We start from the raw sequence: 23,920 nt of genomic DNA, 5'->3' as shown, positions 1-23,920 counted from the left end.
TACTGCCAGCTAAAATCACATTTATTGCAGTAGAACTTTAGCAGAAAGGTGATCGATGTTTCAGTTCAAACTATTAGAGTGCACGTTCAATGGTGCTAGTAGACCATGTGAAAGTACACAGCAGGTTTTTTTAATGCCATCTGATCATCTGGCGTACATGTTGCAGGTGTGTCCATGCTTCTGTTAATGTCTCTGTTGAATGCCTCTGTCTTCTGCATTTACCTTTCCCAAGAGGCGTGCATCCACCTCCTCTGGTTCTGACTACGTGGCATTATTTTGCATCGGTGACACATCAGAGGGCTGTTGGGACGCCAAGTGCTGAACACTCAGCTGTTGAGAACATCGATCTTTCTGCTGAGCCAGAGCAAATTTAATTAGCTTATTTTAACATTTCTCTTCATCCTGCGGGTGGGTAGAATTGATGCTGTCTGGAGCCTTGTTTCCACGTAGCTCATTTAGTGTAAGTAATTATTGCATGTAAGTGAATGGTACACTCTGCTGACAGCCTTTGCAGTAAGGTGGAGCAGTCACTTTCCACTTATGTGCTGTCGAAACCATCTGAAAACTTCCTCCTTCAAGGCAGCAAAATCTTTCAGTTCTTGCTGGATGTTAACTGGGGAAACTGGTGGAGCGCTGCAGTTAGCACAGCCTCGCGCCAGTGACGTGGTGCAGGCAAGGAGACTAACTCGGTGTGAAAGAATGGAGTCTAGGCTTGGAAATAGGAAAAGCCTGAACTGCTCTCCAGTTTAAGGTTAGTTCTTTCTGTGTGTATGCATTATGATTCTCTCTAATTGCATACCGGCATCCTGGTTTATCATTACCTTAATGTTATCTTTCTTTTTAACTCTGTTTTAGTAATATATTTGTCACTATTCTAGTTCCTGGAAATGCCTCGTTTGTTCTTGCTGAAGCTTTAAAACAAACAACTCTTAAACAAACCCATTAGCTTGAGTCAGATATCATACATGGGGAATTACTTTCTGAACAATTAAAATCGGCAACATGAAAAGGTGACTGAGCGGTGAGAAACTGTGCAGTCTTAAATATAGGTGATAGTACCAGCTGTCCCTGTAATACTTAGGGGATGCTCAAACACCACACCTGTGGCAAGGAGGCTCCTTTCTCCCTGAATGCAGCCACTTCAGTGCCTGGCTGCTGCTTGCATCTGTAACGTTCTCCCCAGTGCGCCGTGATCAAAGACTTACAGTAAGGAGAGAGGGTGCGCAGCAGGATGTGCGGAGGAGGATATTTCAACGGGCTAACAACATTTAATGTCCAAGCATTTCTTACTGAGTACAGAGGGTCACAAAAGGGGAGTAACATCTGTGGTAACTTTTGCTATTTATCCCAGATGAACTGGAGAGAACTGAAGACCCCTCCGATATATGAGTGAGGCAAGAAAAACCGTTTTAAGATGAAATTGGAGTAGTTCCCTGCACGGGGATCTTCAGCTGCTCTGAAGTGTCATGCTGGGAAGTCAGCGGGGGGCTCTTGCTCTTCTTCCATTACTCTCTGGCCATCTTTGCAGCCCCTTTCCTTGTTCCTGCTTGAGATCCCCCTGCAGCAGAGACTGTGTGTGTGTAGCAGCCCTGCCATGTCTCCCAGTGGAGGGAGTCTGGCTGGGAATATGCTGTGCTCCATTTGCCTTTCCTGATGGGTGGCTTTTTGGAGCCATTGCCACCTTTTCTTAGGGAAGGTGTAGGGATTAAGCAGCTCCTTGGTGGTCCCAAAGCAGGGTGGACAGAACAGAGTATCTGAATTAATGTGTCTTAAGTGAGCCTTGGGAAATAAAGCCGAGAGAAAAAGGCTTGGACATCAATGTACAGATATGCAGTATGTTATAGTCCTCATAGTGTTGAGTTTATTCTAAATTCATTGAATAGAGACTAAATAGTGTGTATTTCTCTATTTCTTTATAGGCAGAGAGAGTTTCCCTTGTTTAACAACCAGACACAGCATCCTATCATCTGCTTAAACAGGTATGACCTTTTTACTTGTTAGCATAGTTTCACAAGGAGGCTGCTTCAACAGAACCAAGGAGGCTTGAGAAGAGAGCAAAAAGAAAACTCCTCGAACACCTTATTTTTCTGTGATCCTCCTTGGTTTTCATCTTAAAAGCCTCCTGTATCTGATGTGAGCCACCATACCATTGTCAAAACAGCTGTCATCTTAGTTTTGGCTTAGCAAAAGCCTGCTTACGGCTTTGGGTAGAAAGGGCCTAAGATGTTGTTGATACAAAGGCAGAGCATCTGAGACAGGTGACTGTTGCTGCTTGCTCCTCTGGTTTGTCATGTCCTGCTACTGCAGTGAGTTCTACCACAGAAAAGATGAGAATGGTTTGGCAGAGTAAGGGCAAGTAAGTAATATTGCCTTGTCTCCAGAACAGAAAATGATTTGTGTTAGATCAAAGAAATGCGCTTGTTCTCCAATTTGGGAAAGAAAACTTTCAGGAGACCCCTGTCTCAGACGACTAAAAACAAGTAGTATTTGAGGCAACCTGTGCTGCCTCTATCATGTAGATGAGCAGATACTTGTTTTGCCAGTATTTCTGTAGGCTCATGTATTCATTTCAGCTTGATTTACAAGCGAACATAGTTTCTGTTCTTAAAAGCATGAGTTTGAAATGCTAAAGACAGAATATTGAACTCCAGCAAATGGGAATGGAGTTTGTTTGAAAGACTACATATGAAGCGTAAGGAAGAAATGCGGGAGGGCAGCGTGGGTAGGGTGGCAAAGCGCCCAAGTTTCTGCTGTTGTAACTTGGCTTGGGCAGGGCAGGGTGAAATACTGGCATTCTTCTGGGGTGAAGCGTTGTGATCGCTCTGGCCTTACAGCACAAGTGAAATAAGCAAGTTTCAGTGAGCTCAGGAGATGCCTGTAGAAGCTCACGGAGCGTGAGATGTAAGACATAATGGGATGGTGGTCCTCTTCCCAGGATCTTCTCTCAGCTTAGCAAGATAGAGGAGGTTCAGACTCCGCGTCCTTTGAGGGGTAGCGTGAACACACACGCAAAAACCAGTTTTATTCAGCTGGTTACTGCCTCTGTGTTGTTATTAATAAAAAGGTGCTGGATTATGCCAATTTAGGACATGTTTCTTCTGTGAGATTATACTTAAAACAGCGAGCAAAATTTATCTCCCTATTCTCCTCAAGTACTCTGCCATGCTTCTGAGGCTGCCAAGATATTTAATGATGGAAAAATGGAAAGATCAAGCACAGCTTTAAAGTAAGGCAAGAAGATACTGAAGAATGAACAACAGCCATAACAGTATATGATGGGGATCTGTGCGTACACATACATATGCACTTAAATGTGAAGTATTGCATACAAGGCTGGCTTTGGACTTCTTAAGCCCATAAATATATTCATTTCCTGACCACCCCCTAGTTTAATTCTGCATACAGTCTCTTCTGGCTCTATGAATTTGAAGGAAATGGAAATCAAGATTCAAATTTGGCCCTCTAGGTTTTTAGGCTGTAGAAAGCACATGTGCAAGTACCAGGTGGTTCACTTCTGTCCGTGAGCTTTTCTCTCTCGCAGGCCATGGCAGCACAGACCTGCCATGGGCTGTGGGAGTCAGATAAAGGCTGTGTGTGTAAGTGTCTCGGGGACAGGAGACACTGACGTGCCTTATGTTTAAGGTGTCTCTTGTTGTCACGCTAAATTTCAGTGCAACTCCTTCCCTTGGAAAGCATGGCACAAGCAGCGCAGCAGTTCGGGAAGGAGCATTCGCCTTCTGGATGGTGAACTTGAAGGAGGGCAGGAGCTGCCCCAGCCCTGGCATTTGCTCACGTCAGGCTCCCTGGGGCAGCCAGCACATACAGCAACCCAGCGTGCCTGCAGGCTGGCTCCCTGCCAGCGTCTGCCAGGGTGGAGGGCAGCATAAGGCTGTTTGCAGTGATCTTGCACGCTTCAGGAATTTTCCCATGGCCCCAGAGTACCCTTGCGGCAGCATGCATGTACTAAATGAAGGATTAAATTAGCCTGTAAGACTTAAAGTAATGGGCAGTTTTATTGCATTCACCATTTGTCCATTGATAATATTCCACTGGTGATAAAGTAAATTCTCAGGCGTCTACTGTGCAAAGCTTGAATTGTCTCTGCATGTCCCGTCTTTATCTGAAGGGCCTAAATTATTGCTCTTGAAATCAAACATATATCTGTGGAGTGCCCCATAGCCTCCTGGTGCTGCTGGGATACCATAGACAGAAGTGGGTGGGCAAGTCTGAAATGAAAAGGGTAAGCAATCGTATGTTAGAACTAGCATTTTCTACACAGAGTTGCTACATCAGCGGTTAGGAGGTAAAAACCAAGGTATAATACCTCGTGACGTTGCTGTGTTTCCTGTGTCCTTTTCTAAGTAACAGTGAAAACTAGCAGTGGAAATAAGGTGCTGCAGGTGAGTGACGGGGGAAGCTGTGATAAAGGAGGTAGAGGCTCAGGAAAAGGACGCTGTTGCGTTGCCTCCTGTGTAAAAGCATCCCCCACGGCTGGGCTCTTGGATGGGGGGGAGGAGTAACAGAACCAGCAAGGTGGTACGGAGGGCTGCAGGAGTGGGTGATAAAGCTCATGTCTGTCTGAGCTAGGGCGTCAGTACAGCCTGTTTGCAGCATTTGGAGTCGAGGGCTCAGCTTTGGATGTGTTATGGCATTATCTGATAGTGTGTTTTTGTGTTCTGTTAGTGTGTTGTGTGTGATAGTTGTGCTTCTGGGTCTGCTGCGGTGACTGTTCACCCTGGTCACCAGGCCCCGTGATCCCTGTGTGCTGTGAGCAAACTCGGCATCTCCTTCTTACATGAGCTTTTCACTGTGCTGTCTCTGCGTGTGAGCTGGGTCTATGAAGGCACGACAGGAAGATACCAAGACAGTTTGCTCACCTATACTCTGCTTAGGCCTGGTGTGGGGCTGCTTCTAAGCAGGACGGCGAACTCTAACACCTTCCAAAGGCTCTGTCTTGTTGACATTCCCAATGATTTTGAGTAGCCTTTTAAGTATAAGCGTTACTTGTGCTTTTTCTACTGTCAGTCTGCTGATGCTCAGAAGGAGAGATGCGTAGATGGGGATGGTGCTTGGCAGCAGCCATCCTGAGCAGAGTCTCGAGGATAGCGTGAGGCCAGGGTGAACATGCAGTGTACTCAGGGAGAACATTTCTGCATTAATATTTTGTTTGATTAGATTGGAATGTCTTCAAATACAAGTGCATCTTACATGCATTCTGTAGAGAGCTAACTGCACTTTAAATGACTGCACTTTAAATACACTGTAGCTTTTATTTCAGGCTTAGAAATTTTCCTCACTACTGGTTGGAAGTTAACATTGTACAGAAAGACGTCATTGAACAACGATTAGAACCATTTTTAGGAAAAGGGTTGCAAATTGATACTTGTTAGAAGGACTTCTTGTAGTACCTACAGATGAAATGCTGTCTTGATTTCTCAAAAGTCAAAAACTCGAGGTGTTCTCTTTTTTCATTTTTCTTGCTTTGTGGGGTTTTTTTCTCAATGATCTTTGTAGCGCTAGGAAAAGATAAATGGGCAGAGCGCAAGATATAGCTTAGTGGTGTTATTGGCATTGTCTTCACTTTTCCCATGCAGCCAGCTTGAGTGTCTCCTGTTTGACATTGGGTGGGTCGCAAGGAGGCATTCCCACCTGGGTAGTTCTGACACAGGGCTGAAGGAGGGCTCTTGGCATGCCTGCTGTCACAGCTAGTGTTGCATCCAATCCTCCTTCTTCAGCCTCCCTCTTAAAAATAGTCTCCTGCGAACCGGTAGGCTGTACTGCAATCTCACTTGCAAGGAACCTCTAGCTTCCAGCTAAAACCTACCAGTGGCCACAGGGTTCTTGTACCAAACTAGCCTTTGGTTTTTCCCCCTTTGTATTTATCCCTTATCATCAATCTACTTCTTTCCTCCTCTGCAAGGAGGGCTGTCATTGATTTTATAATCAACCTTTCTCTTTCATCCTTTCTTCTGATTATCTTAATAGCCATTATCTGCACCTTCTTTTGTTTCAAAACACCTGTTTTGAACCAAAGTTATAAAGGCAGAGCACTGTGTTACTGTATTTATCAGCTATCCAAGGTAGTATTTGCTACATTTCTAAAGAATTCAGGTGTGGTCTTTAAGCCGTGGAAAGCAAGAAGAATGTCCCCTGTCACTAGTAAATCACGATGATGATGATGGTAGTGTTAGTACTAATCCTGCCTAGCAGGGTGACTCACTAGCAGATGCTTAATACTTGTTTGCATCCAAGAAGCAAAGCTGTTCAGGCAGGAATTGACAGGCAGAGGTTATGTGACTTGCTGTGGCTTTTTGGTAAGCATCTCCCTAGCTCCTTGGGTGCAAGAGGTGGGCCAAAGAAACTGGGTGGGGTGGGGGGGGGTGGGGGGGGGAGAGGAAGAGGGAAATGTCATCTTTGCTTTTCTATCTGAAGTGATGAGCAAAGGGGCTTAATTCTGAGGAAGAGTTTGGTAGGTAAGGGAAACTGGACTGTTCTCTGCGTTGTAGCTTGTACTCAATGTTTTTGTCAGGATCAGCAGCCAACCCCAATACTGAGCTCTTCTATTCTTCTGCAGTACTTAAATGACTTTATAGAAGGGCAAAATTAAGCAAGGTGAAGGTGAGCTGATGAGCTGATTTTTGGTTTTGTACAGACTTACTGCAGTTGAGAAGTATATTTTCTTTTGCATCTCCAACAGTAAAGTCAACAGAATACGTCCTGTAGCTCAAGAACCAGTCCAGTGTGGTAATGCTGAATTCTCACAACTGTGAGTTTTGTCTCCTGAATCATGTGGAGGGAAAGAAAACACCATGGAGCAGAAGCTCAGCTCCCTAAAGGCAATTGAATTTTTGCCACAGACACCCTTTTGAAAATATATCATCTTGCTAAGGATTATAGCTTTATGGCTATATGAAAAAGGAACTACCCACACTCTAAACCCGATTGTTTTGAAAGGTATACAGTCCTTGCCATGCGGTGCCTGTACCAGCCCTTCATTAATGGGAACTGGAGAGCAGTTGTGTGCCAGTCTGATTATGCCATCCACCACGATGTGACTGGACTGGTGACTACCCAAAAAGGGCTTGTATCACATGCCTCTTCCAGTGGTCTGACCTACCAGATCTCCCCTGTTTATCTTCACAGCAAACCCAGCTGCTGTCTAAAGTCACCTTTGTCTATAGCACCCCGCTGCTGAGTTCTTCTGAACTTCCCTATGAAGCATCTGGTTCTGGCTGGTGTCAGGGCCAGGATACAGGGATGCGCTCTCGCCTGTCAGCACTGAGGGAGGGATGGAAGTCAGTGCTGCCTACAAAGCGCTCATGGGAAAAATTATCCCTTTCCTACTCGTTAACTGTAAATGGCTTTGTAGCGCGAGTCACCAAAAGCCTGAGCATCACAACCCTGTTACATTCAGTGCTGGGAAACGACACTCAGAATGAAGCCTGAGTTTCGTGTATTTAAGCAGTTGTGTTAGTAAACACGCTTTTGAAAAATAGTGGGAGTAATGGGAGTGCTGTGAGCGTTCTCCATGAGAGGAGTGTGAGGGGCGCAGGTTCATTGTATTGAGGAATGAAACTTATGAGGAGAACAGATGTTTGAATCGTAATGTTCTTTCCAGCACAGTTGATGAAAGAGAACTCTTTATAATCGTGACCAAAAAATACTCTAGTTGTCATCCTTAAGATGAGTCATTTTTTTCCCTCATTTTGAATCCCTCCAAGACTTCAGTCCCTTCTGAAGCAGGAAGCTGTTGTTCAGCCGGGGCTCTGGCCATGACACTAGCCGTTGGGCAGCTGCAATAATTACGCAGAGCGAGCGATGTAATATGTGATTCTATTCACGTACAAGTGTGGTCTGCACAGGAAAAGTGAGATCCTGACATTACAGACACATCTTGTTCTCTTTGTTTTCCATATCATCCTGGAATTCCAAATCAGAAGGCTTCGGGATGTTTTTGTAACAAAATTGTAAGATTGCCTGTTGTTGTGCCTTTTGCCATGTCTGTGTGAGATATCTGGGGTAGGTTGCAAGGCACTTTGATCAGTAGTCCTTCCTCAATAATTAATTCATGATGTTACCAGTCTGTAAGATTTTTCTGCAGTGTACTCTTAATAATAACTCCCCAGTGTCCTTATTTTAGTTATGACTTCTTGTGCGCAAAAAAAAAATATTATTTTGCTTGCTTATACAATTATTCTTGCATCAGTTTTGCTGCTAAAAATTGTCAGAACATGGAAGAATTATATTTCCATTTAATGAGTGTAATGAAAACAGAATTAGACACAACAGGATCGAGTCTGGGGTTAGTGGCAGCATGCCTGGGAACTAGATATGTGTGCAACAGCTTTGCTGTGATTCTTGTTAATGCTCCGTGATTCATGGCTCTAGCTACCATAATATTAAAAACTAGGTGTCCAAGTCTGGATTAGGTCACTGTTGTGTTAGACGCTGTGTGCTCAAACAGCAGAGTTGTTCCAGACCCTGTAGAGCTTACAGTCAAATCTACAAAGAGGTGTGGAGGTATAAGCAGCCAGACAAGCACACTGGTGAGGACCGTGTTTGTCAGTGTAATTAGTAGCTTAGAGACCCCGTAGTTCATGCTGGGAAGTTGTAGATGGAAAACCATACCCATGTGATTCAGTTCACCTGGGATGTATCAGCATGAAAACATATACATTATGCAGCTACAAGGGATCTAATCCTATTTTACTTTTTTTTGTTTGTTTTTACTTAAAATCCAGTGTATTATGAGTTGTAAAACACATGTGGCCAACTTAATCTCTAGTCTCTCTGCTGTTTTAGCATGTTTTCTGTTGGGAATATTTTTCGCTCTAATACAGCAAAAGTTCGCTATTGCAGCTCCATATTCCTGCTTATTGGCCAGCGTAGTAAGTAACAGAACAGGAAAAATAATTCAGCTCCATTAAAAACTAATCTAAATGTTGGACTTAAAATGGAATTAGACCCCCATGCCCCCTTTTTTCCCCCCAGGTTCTGAATGTTTAGATATCTGGCTTCAGGTAGCAATAAACCCAGCAAATTAAGATGAGAAAAGCTATTATTTTCTGGCCTGAGTGAGGAGGATGTGGTAAAGTCATGAAAGTGCCTTCTCTCACAATCTGAAATGTGCCTGTACCTTTCAGAGCAAATCCGTACTTTGAAATGCCTGAGATCAGATCTCCCTCTTGGTTAGAGTTCAGCTCAATGCTGGAAACGGTGTTGCCAATTAAACTATTTTGTAAACTAAAATAATTTGTATTAATTTTTAGGAGGGGGTGGTATCCAGTGTGGGCACTCTACTCACAACTCCTGACCTTTTACACCACGCTACCTGCAGCCTACACCTAACTCTCCAGCCCCTGTGTTCCCTTCCTGTGGTACCAGGTACCACTAGTGTTCTCATCTCCTTGCTTCCCTGTGAAAGATTCACGCTCTCTGCTTTGATCCTTCGCACCCACAGCACTTGGTTCTTCCCTGCATCCTCAGCTCTCTTCCCCTGATTTTTTTCTGATTCTGAACCAAATTATCTCCATTTACTCCTCAGACCTTTGGGGTCTCCTGAGTTCGAGTTCCACGTAGCATTGTCTCAGCAACTTTCTATGTCCTCTCTGCCGTGACTTCCCACTGTAGGTTAACCAGCACCTGTTTCATCCTCTACCTGTCTTTGCTTAGACAGTTAATCAGGCCAGAAAGAGCATATGCTATGGCTGCATGTGAGCTCTACATCTGATTAGACCGCCAGGACACTGATAATCAGAAGAAATAAGGGCTGAGCTCTTCTCCTTGCATTTCCCTTCATAGAGGCGTTAATATCTTATCTCTCCTCTACCCATCTGTGGATTTCCTATGGTGAAAGGTAGGAGCTTAACATCTTCTGTCAAACATGATAGGAGCTGGCTGGTGTGATTCATAATTAGGGATAGACACAGCAGACAGGCAGAGACAGGAAACCAGAGCACAAACACAATGAGAGAATTAGGGAGCACGTATTTTTGGGTTGCTTGTACATTCACACAGCTTCAGCTGAGTTAACCGGCAGAATTGAGCTGGGGTTGACAATACTGGTTTAATGTCAGGGAGAAATTTTAAGTACCTGGCATGTAGTTGTGGAGGCAGGTTGGCATCAGGGACTCGATGCGTACCTTGTGATTTATGTGGTCTTAAATGCATTCTGGCACTACATGGTGTCACATTTTTAATTTCTACCAAAGGCAGCTCTTTGTAAAAGTATTTTTGGAAATGAGCATCCATCAGAAGTAGAAATGCAAAAAGCTTTATATAGATCTCTGGAGGAAAGAGGGGGGAAGAGTTAAGCCATTTAGAGACAACCCAGTTGGTCAGGCCAGCAGTCCTACAGAGTTGAAATAAGAATCTGCATTTTTATTTGTTTTTATGCTAGCATCAACAGCAGGGGCTCCTTAATGTAGTCTGTGGGCTGCAACTTTCATCAGAGGCTTCACATACATATTTTAAACTGTGGCTATTCTTGATAGTCCCGCCTGATCATTGAGAGTTTTAAGAGATCAGGGCCCCTTTCAGCAGCACCAGGGGTCTGAGCTGAGCTTCTAGGCTCTCAGGGGCTAGAGCTGTTAAACAGCCAAAGCTGAAGGCTGCCTCTGTCCCCAGAGCTGTCAAGCAGGCACATGGCGTCCCAGATTCCTCTGCTTCCCCAACATGCTCAAGAAGCAACTCTGGCTCTGGTGCCAGTGGCTAATGTTGCAGTCCTCTCCTTTGGGGTCTCCTTTTTGTGGCTGCAACTTTGTCATCCTGCCTCCAGGCAGATGCTGTGTCTGATAAATGTCCCTTCTTGAGCAAAACTTTGTGAGGTCTGGATGCAAAGGCTTTGGTTGGGAGCCAGAGCCTCCTCGCACATATGGGAAGAGACAGCCCTTGCCCTGAAGGGTTTGCAGCATAAATAGTCAAGTTACAGACAGTGTGAACATTATAATCCGTGTTTTACAGCTGGGAGAACTGAGGCACAGCTTATTTATTCAAAAGTTCAAGGTCATGGAGCAGGTAAACAGCAGAGCCCTGGCCTGAATCTTGCATCTCGGTGCCTTAACCATAAAACTGTTCTGCTTTTCACAGGATCCTCGTGATTATAGGAATACCTATATTATACCACAGTGGTAGGAGAAAGAAAACCTCTATTTGAGTGAGGTAATCTTGAAGGTACTTAAATCAGTGCATGAATTTCTTCATCCTTTGGTCAATTTTAGGAAATTCTATGCAGCTAATGCCTAATGGAAGAAGATTAAGTTGCCAGCAAATAATAAATTAACAATAATCCAAAGAAGAGGTGAGACAATCATAGTCTCAGCAGTCTATAGATAGTAAAAGCAAAATCTCTTTATTTAAAGAACCTTATAATTGCTAACGTTATTAATTTCCTGGAAAATCCATGTCTATGAAGAACAAGCCAAGCTTTTCCTGGAACACAAAGGAGAGAAGTTTTGTTTATCGTCACTGATAATCGTAACATTCTTTGTCCTCTCTTTGCAACCCTATGGGAATGTGATCCTGGTTTCACTACAGTTAGCAGGAAGAAAAAACAGAAGGAAAGGAGGAAAAAAATAGAAAAGTGATGCCATTGATCCAAGGGGCTGTCTGAGCTGGTCCTGCTGCGCTAAACTGGCCCATCCACAGTGTTACGTGTCCTGGGCCTGAAAGCAGGTAATGCAGAGCTCACCCATGGCTATTGTAACTCTGGTTGCTCTTTGTGTCCCACCTCATACGTCTTTTGTCAAATCTCTTTGCACCATGTTCCACCCTCAGGCATGATATGCCCATTGTCTTCTGTATATAGGGTCAAGCTTTGCTCATGTTTTGGCTTCATGGTGTATATCCCATGGAAATTGGTGGGAGTCAGTCCTGTACGTGTGTGGGAGCAGGGAGAGGTTGAGGTGGGAGCTCCAGGCATTCAGTGGGTGCCAGATTTGGAGGTGAGTTAGTCAAGGTAGTTCTCTTGACCTCACTGAAATCACTTGTGATGGATGCTGCGTAGAATTCTTACCCAGAATATTGATTGACGGTGATTTTTAAAAAAAATCTCCTTTAGGACCTTGCCTAATAGGGGGTATGACACACTCCCAGTCTGACCTTTTAAGTTCTAGCAAGTAGTACACTTGTATTTTACTGCACAGCTGTGAGCATCCAGTGTCACTGGAAGATGTTTGTACCTCTCTGGCCTAGGTGGTACAATCTCCCTGTACAGCCTGAGCTTTTCCCTGCTGCTGCTTCCTGGATTTGTCACCTCCTCTGGTGAAGAACACTATCATCTGTGATGCTTAACTCATGACAGGTCAAAGTACAGCTGCAAATACACACATTACACATAACATTCAAAATGGATAGACCTGTAAAGATGCAAGTGAGGAACTGGGTCTACTTCACTGAAGGTCTATTTTTTCCCCTTCTTTCAACTCACTTTACATTTATTTTCCTCTTGAGAAGATGGTAGCCAGGGTTTCTGGCATAGGGCATGCCATCTCTCTCTGGCTGATGGATTTTTCCTCTTGGAGCTGGTTTGTTTGAAGTCTAAAGGATGCCTAATGCTCTGGCATGGACAGTATCCTCAAGAGGGTGATTTGGCTTTCACAGGGAAATTCATTCTGTTCTCACCTTAAATGGGATACAGTCTGGCTGATGTCTTAGTGAGAACAGTGGTAGTTTCCTTCCTGTAGATGTGTAGATATGTCATAGAATCATAGAATTTAGGTTGGAAGAGACCGTTGTGATCACCAAGTCCAACCGTTAACCCAGCACTGTCAAATCCATCACTAAACTATGGCACTAAGCACCACACCTATGCATTTTTAAAACGCCTCCAGGGATGGTGATTCCACCGCCTCCCTGGGCAGCCTGTTCCAATGCTTCACCACCCCTTCCAGTGAAGAAATTTTTCCCTAATATCCAATCTAATCCTCCCCTGGCACTCGATGCTGTTTCTTCTTGTCCTGTCACTAGCTATCTGGGAGAAGAGACCGACCCGCACCTACCTACAGCCTCCTGTCAGGTAGCTGTAGGGAGTGATAAGGTCCCCCCTGAGTCTCCTGCAGACTAAACACCCGCAGTTCCCTTGGCTGCTCCTCATCTGACTTGTGCTCCAGACCCTTCCCCAGCTCCGTTGCCCTTCTCTGGACACGCTCAGCACCCCTACGTCCCTCTTGCAGTGAGGGGCCCAAAACTGAACACGGCATTCGAGGTGCGGCCTCACCAGTGCCGAGTACAGGGGGACAATCACTGCCCTGGTCCTGCTGGCCACACTGTTTCTTGTACAAGCCAGGATGCTGTTGGCCTTCTTGGCCACCTGGGCACACGGCTGGCCCATGTTCAGCCAGACATCACCCAGCGCCCCCAGGGCCTTTCCCACCAGGCACTTCCCAGCCGCTCTGCCCCAGGCCTGCAGCGCTGCGTGGGGCTGGTGTGACCCATGTGCAGGACCCGGCGCTGAGCCCGGTTGAACCTTGTACCATGGAACCTTGGCCCATTGGTGCAGCCTGTCCAGATCCCTCTGCAGAGCCTGCCTGCCCTCCAGCAGATCAATGCTCCCCCGCAACTTGGTGTTGTCTACAAAGGACATCTTTGTTAAGGGAGAGCTGTGTGAGATGACTCCTTGAGTAAGTGGCTAGTAAGTTATTCTGATCAGAGGTGTGAAACTCTTCCTCCATCCTAGCCCACCATTGCTGCATGTCATTCCTGTAGTCTGTCAGCTGCAGCATTAAACACATATACAGCTGAACAAGCTACTTTATGTAGTTTATTACTGGCTCTTGATTCAGCTACGCTGCTAATTACCTCCTGTGAAGCGGCTGCAGGCTTGGGGTGCTTGTTCTGCAAACTATGGCTCCTAGTCAAACTGCAGTAAAGCAGTGTCCATAACCATTAATCCAAAGGTGATGAGACTGTAAATTAAAAAGGAAAAAAAAAAAAGCCTAGATGATACAGTGTTATCTTTGAAATTTCCAGAAATATAGATACATAAAAATCAACCTAAATTTATAAAGCTAGCAAATGGATAAAGATGGAGAAGAAACTGAAGGGTTTCATAGCTTTGGTTTATCTCTGATATCACAAAAAAAAAAATATTTTGTCCTGAGCAGCTGTCAGAGTTGCCCCCGGCTTGTATATATGTGTAATTGTCTAGTTTTCAAATCAAGCCTTGTAATATGGTGCAGAACATGTATGTGTGCTTTATCTTCCATACATGGAACATTGCATAATAGTACTGGATGACAACCGTGCTGTCAGCTATATTTTTTCCAGAATAAAGTGTTCAGCAAAATATATCTGTCTGGGCATCTCTGCTGCCTCTTACTGCAGAAGGTTGTGAAGCTTATGAAAATGCTGCAATGCAGCAAGTGTACTACCAGTGATTAAAAGTAGATTCTTTTTGTTGTTGTTGTTGTTTTCCCCCCCTTCTGCAAGCTTGAGGGTGGCATTTTGATCAAGTTCTCATGGTAACAAACATAATTTAAAAGCACTGAAGCCTACAAAATTAGGGTTTTTTTCTGTATGTGCTTGAGGTGGGTGTTAAGTCATTACAACTGCAGCAATGCTGGGTTTTCAGTGTTTCTGGTGCAGATGACAAGGGAAGTAAAATGGAAGGCGGTGTTGCTGAATGCAGAAAATCTTTTGCCAGGTTCTATTGTTGTCTTTTCTCTGAAGAGGGTGCCATTAAAGTGTAATGCACTCCTTACATTGCTTTTTCGTTCTTTTAGATGTATTCTGGCATCACAGTTATGTCATGTTTGTAATTCCTGAGAGAGGAGTTTTATTGACAGATGTTTTGATTCACTATCATGAACATGAGCTCCCATCAAAACACATATGAAAATGCATGAGAAACTGGAATGCTGTATGAGTTGTCAATTGTTTTTCTATGTATGAATAGATGCAGAGAAAAGCAGGAGGAAGGGGTTAAAATGAAATCGAGTTGGGTCTGAATTGAATACTTCACTTTCTGTTAACGAATTGATCTTGAAAGCACCACATGGCTGAAACATGCTAACTCACGGAAACGAGGCAGTCATGTCCAATCGCTAGATGGTCCGCTGCTTTGCCATGTGTAATGGAAGTGTGTTCAATTGCGTTTGATGCATTCCGTGTTACAGTTAATGAATTTATACTGCAGTATATTTGCAGTCCTGCAGATATGCAGTGATCGAGGGAATCCAAGTCAGTAATCCCGTGGGGGTGTCAGAAAATGTAAGATACAGTTCCCTCCTGGCTGCCGAGGAAGAAGTTGATTTACAATGAGATGGGCTGTTTCCTGCTCTTAAATATGTGTGGAAATGATGTTCCAGTGATTATTTTTTTTAAAATTTATTTTACTGCAACCTGCCTATTAGGACCTGAACAGTATAGGATTTAACCCTGTAACACCCGAAATGTCCCTGCCTGGCTTACCTGTAGCAGAACCTACAACCTTGTCTCAGGAGCTGTATGTCGGGGATGGTTAATGCACCGCGGTGATCTCCCCACACAGAACAGGCGGGTCTGGCTCTGTCAGTATGGCCAAGCCCACGCTGTCATTAAAGTGTTGAAAGGAGGGTTTTCAGAAATACCAGGCTTGCCAGTAAGACAAAATGCTGCAGTTAGGGGTTGGGAAAAGACAGAGGTGTCTCGGCTATGGGAAAGAAAGCTCTCCTCGGCTCCCTGGTCTTCCACACAGGTATTGATCTGCTTTGCAGCGAGGCCGGACTGCTCTGCTCTTACTCCTCCTCAAGAACAATGTGTTGGATGCTTAGACTTTTTGCTGCAAAGGGGCTGGTTATTCACTTTAGTGTATAAAAGTCCAGTTGTGCCCTTTCCTGTCTAATTTGGTCTTGCATAAGCACTTCACAATGATTTGCAGAGATGGGACAGTCCAGGGACCTTAACGTATTTTCTAGCATGGCTACAGCACTGGGCTTTGCTGCTGCCCCATGTTTTTATGCTCTTGTAACTTCCTTGTTCAGCAGTTGCTGAAATGGAAGAATGGATGATAGAAATTAAGTTGTGATGAATCTTTTTATCTAGAGTTTGAAGAAGAGCTGGAGTGACAATTATCTTAATGCCATGTCTTCAGAGTGTTTTCCCTGACCATTTTCCATACCACTGATTGAGAAATTGTCTGGGATTTGAGCAGAAGGCTCTGAATGCTGTACTGATCGTCACTAATGTGAACTCGTTCTGCTCCTCTCTTGCCGTGGCAGATTGTTCTGATGTGATAAGGAGAACGTTGGACAGTGTTCATAAATCTCTCTGTTCATTTTGGAAATCTTTCATGTTAAGACCTCCTGGGATTCTGAACAGGTAAACCATCAGAGAAAGCAGTAAAAGGTCAAGAGCCAAAGAACATAGAGCCACTTTGGTTTTTTACTAGGAAACAAAGAAGGCAAGGAAATATTAGCTGTATGGAGAGAATGGATTCTACAGTAACTTCCTGTCACCTTTGTGTTCATTGAGTATTGATAGAAAGAAATAGAAAGCTTTCCATTTAAAACCACGTTGTCTCAATAGTCATTTCTTGCTGTGGAAAAAGGAAGAATACCATCCTCGTTTCAGAAACTGCAAATAGTTATGAGCAATGCTCCTTGGAAGCAGTACAACAAAGTGAAGTGCAATATATTCTTCAAAGCAGTGTATCATTTGAATGGTTGTGTTTGAAATATCAACTGTATCTTTTAAATGCTAATTTTTTGCACTTGACCCTGGGCTTTATGTCAAATATAATGATGTGGATATTGTAATTTTTATTAGCGTAATATTAACAATTCCCACTTCACCAAGTAAAGCCCCTCTAAAATGTTCAGGAATTTAAAGAAAATTTGAGTGTGCTGAGGACTGCATTTTTGGAGTATCCTCCCACATCAAATCCTTCTGTATCAAAGAAGGTGCATCTTTGAAGGACAAGTAAAAATTTGCTTCAAGAAAAATCTTCTGACTTTTGTAATATTCCCAGAGAATACTGACAAAGCACCGGAGTAAATCCTCACTGAAAATCTCTGCCAATTGGCATGCACACAGTAGGGTTTGAATCCTAGCAGTACTTCAGGAAAAGGAGCTTTAGGGTTTTATTCTGCTATTTTGTGCTGCAGCCTTACTTATGTAAAACGTTAACAGCTTTATTTCAAACTGATAACAGCTAAAAGGACAGTAGCAGAGTCCTCCTTTTTATAATATGCAAGTATTGTGTTTTTTAAAAAAAGTGGTTTTCATCGTTTCTTTGTTCCTGAACAAGGCTTACGTAGGGTACCCAGTGATACTGGAAAATACCTCTATACTGTCCCGTGGAAAAATGCCCTCACATGCCAGCTCAGCCTAATACAGTGTAGAAGTCACGTGTGGGGTGGGAGGTTTCCACAGACCATAAATTAGTCAGGAATTGAATGCCTGAACCAGTCTGTGAGGATTTAGCACTGGCCATAGGGGAGTTTCAAAGATTGGTGTGAGGCTAGATGTGGGCTGACATATGTCTTCTCTTGTGCCTGGAGCTGGGGTAGGAAAGGAACGAGACTGAAGAGGGACACCTTGGTGCTGGGGCAGCCACTTTGTACCTTACTGAATGTAGCACCTGTTTCTTCATGGGCACGTTCTTCACAGTTTTGTAGGGGTGCCCAGCATTTGATGTTGGGGCTGTTCTGTTCCATATGGTGTAAGTCTAAATGCAGAGAAAGTAGTGGTGGTTTTATCGCTTCAGAGCGTTTTTGGAGGTAAAGAGGTATCTGGACTTCAGAACAAGGTGCCCTGCCGTTCTACGTGTGGTCTGTCCCGTGGGCTGCAAGGAACCTCAGTATGATTTTTTTTGGCTATATCCTGAGTTCTGGCCAGGACAAACCTCAGCTCAGAGCCCAGGCTGAGTAAATTCAGGCCCTTTTACACCTTTAAGACAGGATCTGGGACAAGTGTCTTGCTGCCTGTTACTCAGCACTAGCTTGCTGAGAGAAGAGATTAGGGGAGGTCCCAGCATGGTGTGCTCCTTTGGCTGGCTGGGACCTGCCTGGGGAGGGCAGCTGGGGCTCAGACATGTAGTGGTGGCAACGCTGGAAGAAAGGACCAGAGATTATGGGACCCACAACAGGAGACATGGATGCAATATTACCTTCAGCAAGAGGCACCCAGAGGGTCCAAAGCCATTCTCTTTGCAGTCCCAGCATCCAAGCTGGCTCTTCCCGAGCCACTCCACCAGTAGCAGGAGTTTGGGCAGGAATAGCACCCAGATCTGAATGGCTGACAACTCTTTGCTGGTCAAGAGTGTATAGCAAAGCCTTTGAGATGCTTTTGTTGGGAGCTCTTACGCTTTCCCCTAATTGAACCTATACTTCCTTTTGGGGATGCAAAGAAGGGTTGTCTGCATCTCTGGAAAAGTCTTTCCAGGTCTCTTTACACCCTGTGCTTCAAATTAGACCATCAGACTCTGGCCTGCAGTACTACCATTGCTTCACTTGCCATCACTATGGATACAGCGATCTTACCTGTCAGCGCACCCCTGAGCATAACATACACATCTCTTCACACACGCTCCATTTACTGATTGTGGTGTTATAGGTGAGGCTGCCAGCTGAGGTGGCTTGCTACAAGACCCTGTTTCTATTACCACTTTGCCAAACTTTTTGTGGTTTAGGCTGCACCTTTCCTCTCTGGCAGTCAGGCTTGTCTTGCCCTCTTAGGCACATGTTTTGGTCCAAGCCGCCCTTTCCTGGAGCAAGGCTGCCTTCCCAGGCTGGGTTGAGGAAGCCAGGTTTGCTGTTTTAACTCAAGATCTTGTCTGCAAAGTTCTTTTAGCATCCTGGTTGTGGAGGAAGGGACAACGTATCATTTGAAAGTTTGCGGAGGAAGGGACAACACATCATTTGAAAATTTGCTGAGGGTCAGGAGAGACTTGCTAGAGCCTCTGCTGCTTCCAACCTCCCTGAGCCTGACCAGCCCAATTTATGTCATGTCACATCGTATCACTGTGAGTGGAAAAAAAAAAAAAAAAGAATAAGCTGCCTCTCCTTTGCTTATAATTGCTGAGAAAGGAGAAAGTCCACACTTTCAAAGGCAGAGGCAACCAAAATTAGAAAACATGGCCAGGAACTTGCAGAAGCAGGGGATCCAGGGCAGAAGAGAGCTCTGATAAAGGATGTGTGGAGAAAGGGTACGGATGGGTAAGGAACGAGCTGGATGCAAGTGAGGGACTGGATGAGAAGTCCAGGAAGGAAAACTGGAAGTTAATAGAGGAATGGGAATGAGGAAACTGCTGCTTGGCATGAAACCTGCAGGAGGCAATCTGAAAGTGGGCCTTGGTATGAGGGGGATAAAACTTTCACAGTTTGCAGTGGTGAAATCTGTGATCTGGACAGCAAACATGGACAGGGCCTGGGTGAGGGGCTGGAGCCCAAGTGGGCAATGCCTGGGCTGCGACAGGGGGGTGATGCAGTGGAGACTGGGATGATCTAGGCAGAGGGAGCAGGAAGTATGAAGTATGTTTGTTGAACTAGGCAGTAGCTTAGTACATATGCAGAAGGGGCCCTAGCTACGATTATGCAGTCATCTCTCATTTCTTTCACAGCCAGCCTCCTGAGGTATAACGGTGCAATCTGAATGTCAAATAGCTTTGTATGTGTGATACATGTTGATGCACCTCTAGACAAAATCCAGCTTCTGACAGTTACTTCTTTTTCTCTTTGCATTTTTGGCAGTCTTTAATATGCTCTGTCAACAAAAGCGGAAGAAAACTTTCCATTCCTAAACAAATAAAGTTCAGCACTATCCAGATGCGTATATTTAAGTGGCTGCCATGGCTGGATTTTGTTGCTGCCAGACAGACGGTGATTTATTCTGTAAGTTTTGTGCCCTGAGCTTTCAGAAATACACGTCTTTTCATCCTGAAGCCTGGCAGAAGTCTAGCAGTAATAATTAGCAAGCCATAAAAATCGACCTGATTTGAGGGAACCACTGAAGGATGCAAAGAGACATTGCTGTTCAAGGAGCGAGGAACAAAAGCGCGTGGTTACTGACCCAGTCATGTCAGACCTAAATTTTGAGGGAATCCCAAGTGATAAGCGTTCTGCAGTCTGAATACTGCCTATTCATTCAGCCCTTCTAGCAGAGTGAATGAATCATCTTTTCAACCAGAGACAGCCCCTCTGGGTCAGAGTTGAGTTCAGTGGTGGGGCATGTGTTTCCGACTGCTTGCCCTAAATGAAAAAGAAAACACACAAGACTTTGCTTATGCTGTGCAGCTTTGAGCATCTCATCTATAAAACATTTACATATAGTCTAAGACCTCTTACAAGCGGCGGCCCTGGATACATAACCAGGTCCTTCTGGAAGGGCCATCTGTCTTCCTAGCTGTTCATGTGCCTATTCTCTTCAGCGTCACCCCTACTCGAGAACACTTTTCTCAGTTTATCTTCCTGTTGATGTCCCCAGCCCTAACCATTAGCTCAGTGTCACCGTGTGCTGTCTGTAGATTTTCAGCATAAGGTGGTCAGGTTGATTCTGCCGAGCAGCTTACAAATTAGCATCTTCTTTCTTCATCTGGTGAACCAGTCCCACGCAAGTGGCAAGACGTAACCTGCAGAGCCTGGTTTTGCTGCATCAGCAGAGGGATGTACGTGTCTGGGATGTGAAGTCGTGTTTCAGTTAGAAACTTTGCAGACCAACAAAACTGTTCGTTTGCTAGAGCCTGGCTGTGTAATAGGTGTTTTTCATTTACTGTGCAATACAGTCTATGTCATACAGTGCATTTTCATGTAGAGTTTGCTAAACGTAACACTCATCAAGGGGCTGTGACATTCCACCACACTTGATGGGGAAGAGTTGCCTTTAAAAACCTATGACAGGAAACCACACAATTACTTAAAGTCAATATTAAAATAGGAGGTAAAGCCTCTAAGCCACGTTAGATCTAGATATTACTTACATGGTAAAAACATTCCTTTCCCAGAAAAGGCTCTTAAATTGAGAAACCATGGGCAAATTAATGGAAGAAAAATTCAGCAGCTGCTTTTTAACCTATGCAAACTTGTATTGTGCACCATCCCCTGCACCATGGAATTTCCTACAGTGGGAAGAACCACCATTTTTTTGCAGGAAGCCTGCCACCAGAGAGTTCTGGCTGATGCACCATAGCTCTTTGTGGAGAGAGTGACTGTTTTCTCTTCCCTGCTTTTCTTCTCTGTGCTGCATGTGTTTTTATAAACGTCTGGCCCATTCCCTTCTTTGCCAGGATGAAGAGTTATAGCCTGTCTAGTCAGTTCTTGCATAGAAGCTTCTTCAGATCTTTTATCATCTTCATTGAGCTCTTTGTACCTTTTCCAGGTCTACTTTATTTCATTTGTGATTAATAGTTAATGCTTTCAGGCATCCTAAACCAACATAATCTTTAGTGCTGCTGAAAGACTTTGCAAAAGAGAAAATACAGAGAAATTCAAGATGAATCGTATGTTGGATCCTGCATACCTCTCAAAAAAGACATCTGAATCACCTGAACTGATAAATGTACGCATGAATTTTCTGTCTCCGTCAGTGCTCTGCACGTCCTATATCCCATTGTGCTTTTTGTGTCCTTTATCCTTTTAATGGAAATCTCTGATGGCAGTCCATGGAAGGACACAGGTTATTTCCCTTGTCCACAAAGTCTCCTTGAGGGTATCTTCTGAATGTACTGCTTGTATTGCAAAGAGCACAATGATCTGGATCTTCATAGACATGTAGGCACCGGGCTCTGATGGAAATCAGCAGGTCAGTGTCACCGGGTGGAGACTTTGTGCATTGAGAGAACGCTGATGTGAGACTGAAGCTCTGTGGAGCTTCTTGCCTCTTCGTGTGGAGCAGCTCGTGCTGGCCACTGCTTGTGGCAGGAGTCTAGGCTGGATGGTTTGATTGGAGATGGCACATCCTAGCTTCCCTCCTTCCCCCTGGCTGTCTCTTTATATTAAAGCAATGTGCGTTCAGCCCCATGGCTTGGGTTTTTTCCAGACTTTTTCCTCAGTTACTGAATTTGTTCGTCAGTCACATCTTATCATTCTTGACATGCACTTTCTTCATCCAATGCAACTTTCTTACCCTTCCCTACTCCCCGACCCTGGGCTTGTTTCATGCCTCCCACAAAACTCATTCATTCTTCACCTTCTCCCAGGAGAATGCCACTGGTTCATGTACATATGCCAACCCCTCAGCACAGGGTAGGAAGAAAAGGGGTGGCAGCAGAGCAAAATTAAACCCAACCTGTAGCAAGAATCAGGTAATTGCATACACCTGTGGGAGCCTGGGGAGGAAACAATTCTCTGAAATAGTTCTTTGCTGTGACAGCAAGTCCTGCGATTAAAATTTCAGAAGGACTGAGTGACTTAGTGAGTTGATTCCTCCTCACACTTCAGATACTTGAATTTTCTTAATTCAAAACCCCAAGGAATTAAAAATTAAACTTTCAAAAAGATCACGGTAGTTAAGGTACAAGCTGGACCACATAAACTCCTGTTTCTGTTTCAGTGCACATCCCAAGATCTTAGTTGAAGCCCTTCTGAGGGAAAAACTTCCTCTGAAAGCAAGGGCTGCAAAATCAGCTCCTGTGGCTTCAGGTTCCTTCAATATTGGCTCTGTCCTCCCTGCCCTCCTGCCCGAACAGGCTGGAGGGGTGGCTGCTTGCCTTCTTTTCTTTTGTAGGCAGTAGGGTTGGTTGAGTAAAGATTTGGCAGGAAACAGCTACCACATGATAAAATTATATCCCAAATATTGTGATTTTACTGTCTAGAGCATGTAAGAATACAAAAGATTCCTGGGTATTCTCATTTCCAGGTAGGGAGAGATTATTTTATTTGCCTGAGTATACGGTCACAGGTCATATGGGTGGGTGGCTAAATGTGGGTGGACAGCGTATTTTTGAGTCATACAAGCACAGGGGTATATTTAAGTTAAAAGAAGTCCTATGTTTATAACATTGTTGGTTAGAAAATAATACAAAGGCATGAAATAATCTTACCACTTCTGTAGGACCAAGGTTTGCAGCACAACAGTTCACCGCCCAGATACGCCCTAGGCAAGAAAATTCTAGTACTAGCTAATCCATGCCAAGTTTGCTGTAAATACAGAAGCAAGCAGACTTTGCAAATAACCTCATTCCCAATCAGTTTTCCAACTCTTTGTCTCCTTATTTCCATTTTTTTTATTTACAGTTAGATGTTTTGTGTTGCAGTTAAAAGCATTGGCTTCTGTTGGCTGTAATGGGTTCCAGGGCCCCTGCCTCTAAGGTTTTCTGACCACGAAACTGAGAGTCAAAGATGCTTAAGTGAGTCTGGGTGGAGGGACCTCAGAACAAGCTTTCTTCTGTCTTATGCTCTTTTTCAGCATGAATAAACAATGCCTCTGTTAGACAATGAGATGCTTCTGCTCCCACTGTGTGCCTGGCGTAATTGCCTGGTGTGTCTGAGTATTATGAAGTGAAGCTAAAAGCATTCTCAGCAAAGGAATGATCTACTGACCTTGACCTGGGGAGGAAACTTTTTTCATGCAAGGAAGAATTTTCACCCAAACAAACTAGAGCAGCACATGGCCTTGAAGATCCTTTCCTGTTATCACCTCCATACTTCATTTTCACATCAGTGTCTTTGTGTTGCTTGTTCAGTTGCAGAATAATTGAGTGTGTTCCTTCAGCATATGGAAGGACAGAATTAAATTGGGATGGCAGCTGCATCAGGAAGTCTGCCCCTGGAGTTACTGAACTGCCCCCTTTTTAGGGGTCCATGGCCCTGGGGAGGGCATAGAGAGCTGGAGTGGGATGTAGATGCCGCGTTCCGGTTTTCTACTGTAAGCTGGTTCTCCTGCGTGTATTTATGGGGAAGAATCTGCCAGAAATTAGCCCAGGACATGCTTTTTACCATTTGTAGTAGCTGACGTGATGGTGATCCCAAAGATAGCATTAGGGTATTTTCAGAGATCGTACTGTAGC

At 44.3% G+C, this 23,920-nt stretch overlaps 1 protein-coding gene across 39 annotated transcripts in view; it reads left to right on the top strand.

The window, feature by feature from the left end:
- The window catches only part of MAP2 (microtubule associated protein 2), a 235,605-nt gene that overhangs the window by 130,066 nt on the left and 81,619 nt on the right, over positions 1 to 23,920 (top strand). For 34 of the 39 annotated variants that reach the window (XM_056349749.1, XM_056349773.1, XM_056349752.1 and 31 more), the window contains one exon: positions 1,920 to 1,979. The exons of the other annotated variants lie outside the window; for them this stretch is intronic. The gene's annotated coding sequence lies outside the window, so the exon portion shown is untranslated. The remainder of the gene's footprint in view (positions 1 to 1,919; positions 1,980 to 23,920) is intronic. 39 annotated transcript variants of the gene reach the window in all.

Source organism: Falco biarmicus, chromosome 8 (genome assembly GCF_023638135.1).
Source record: "Falco biarmicus isolate bFalBia1 chromosome 8, bFalBia1.pri, whole genome shotgun sequence".
NCBI lineage: Eukaryota > Metazoa > Chordata > Aves > Falconiformes > Falconidae > Falco > Falco biarmicus.
The sequence above is the reverse complement of the archived record's forward strand: the minus strand, read 5'-3'. Positions and strand labels throughout refer to the sequence as shown.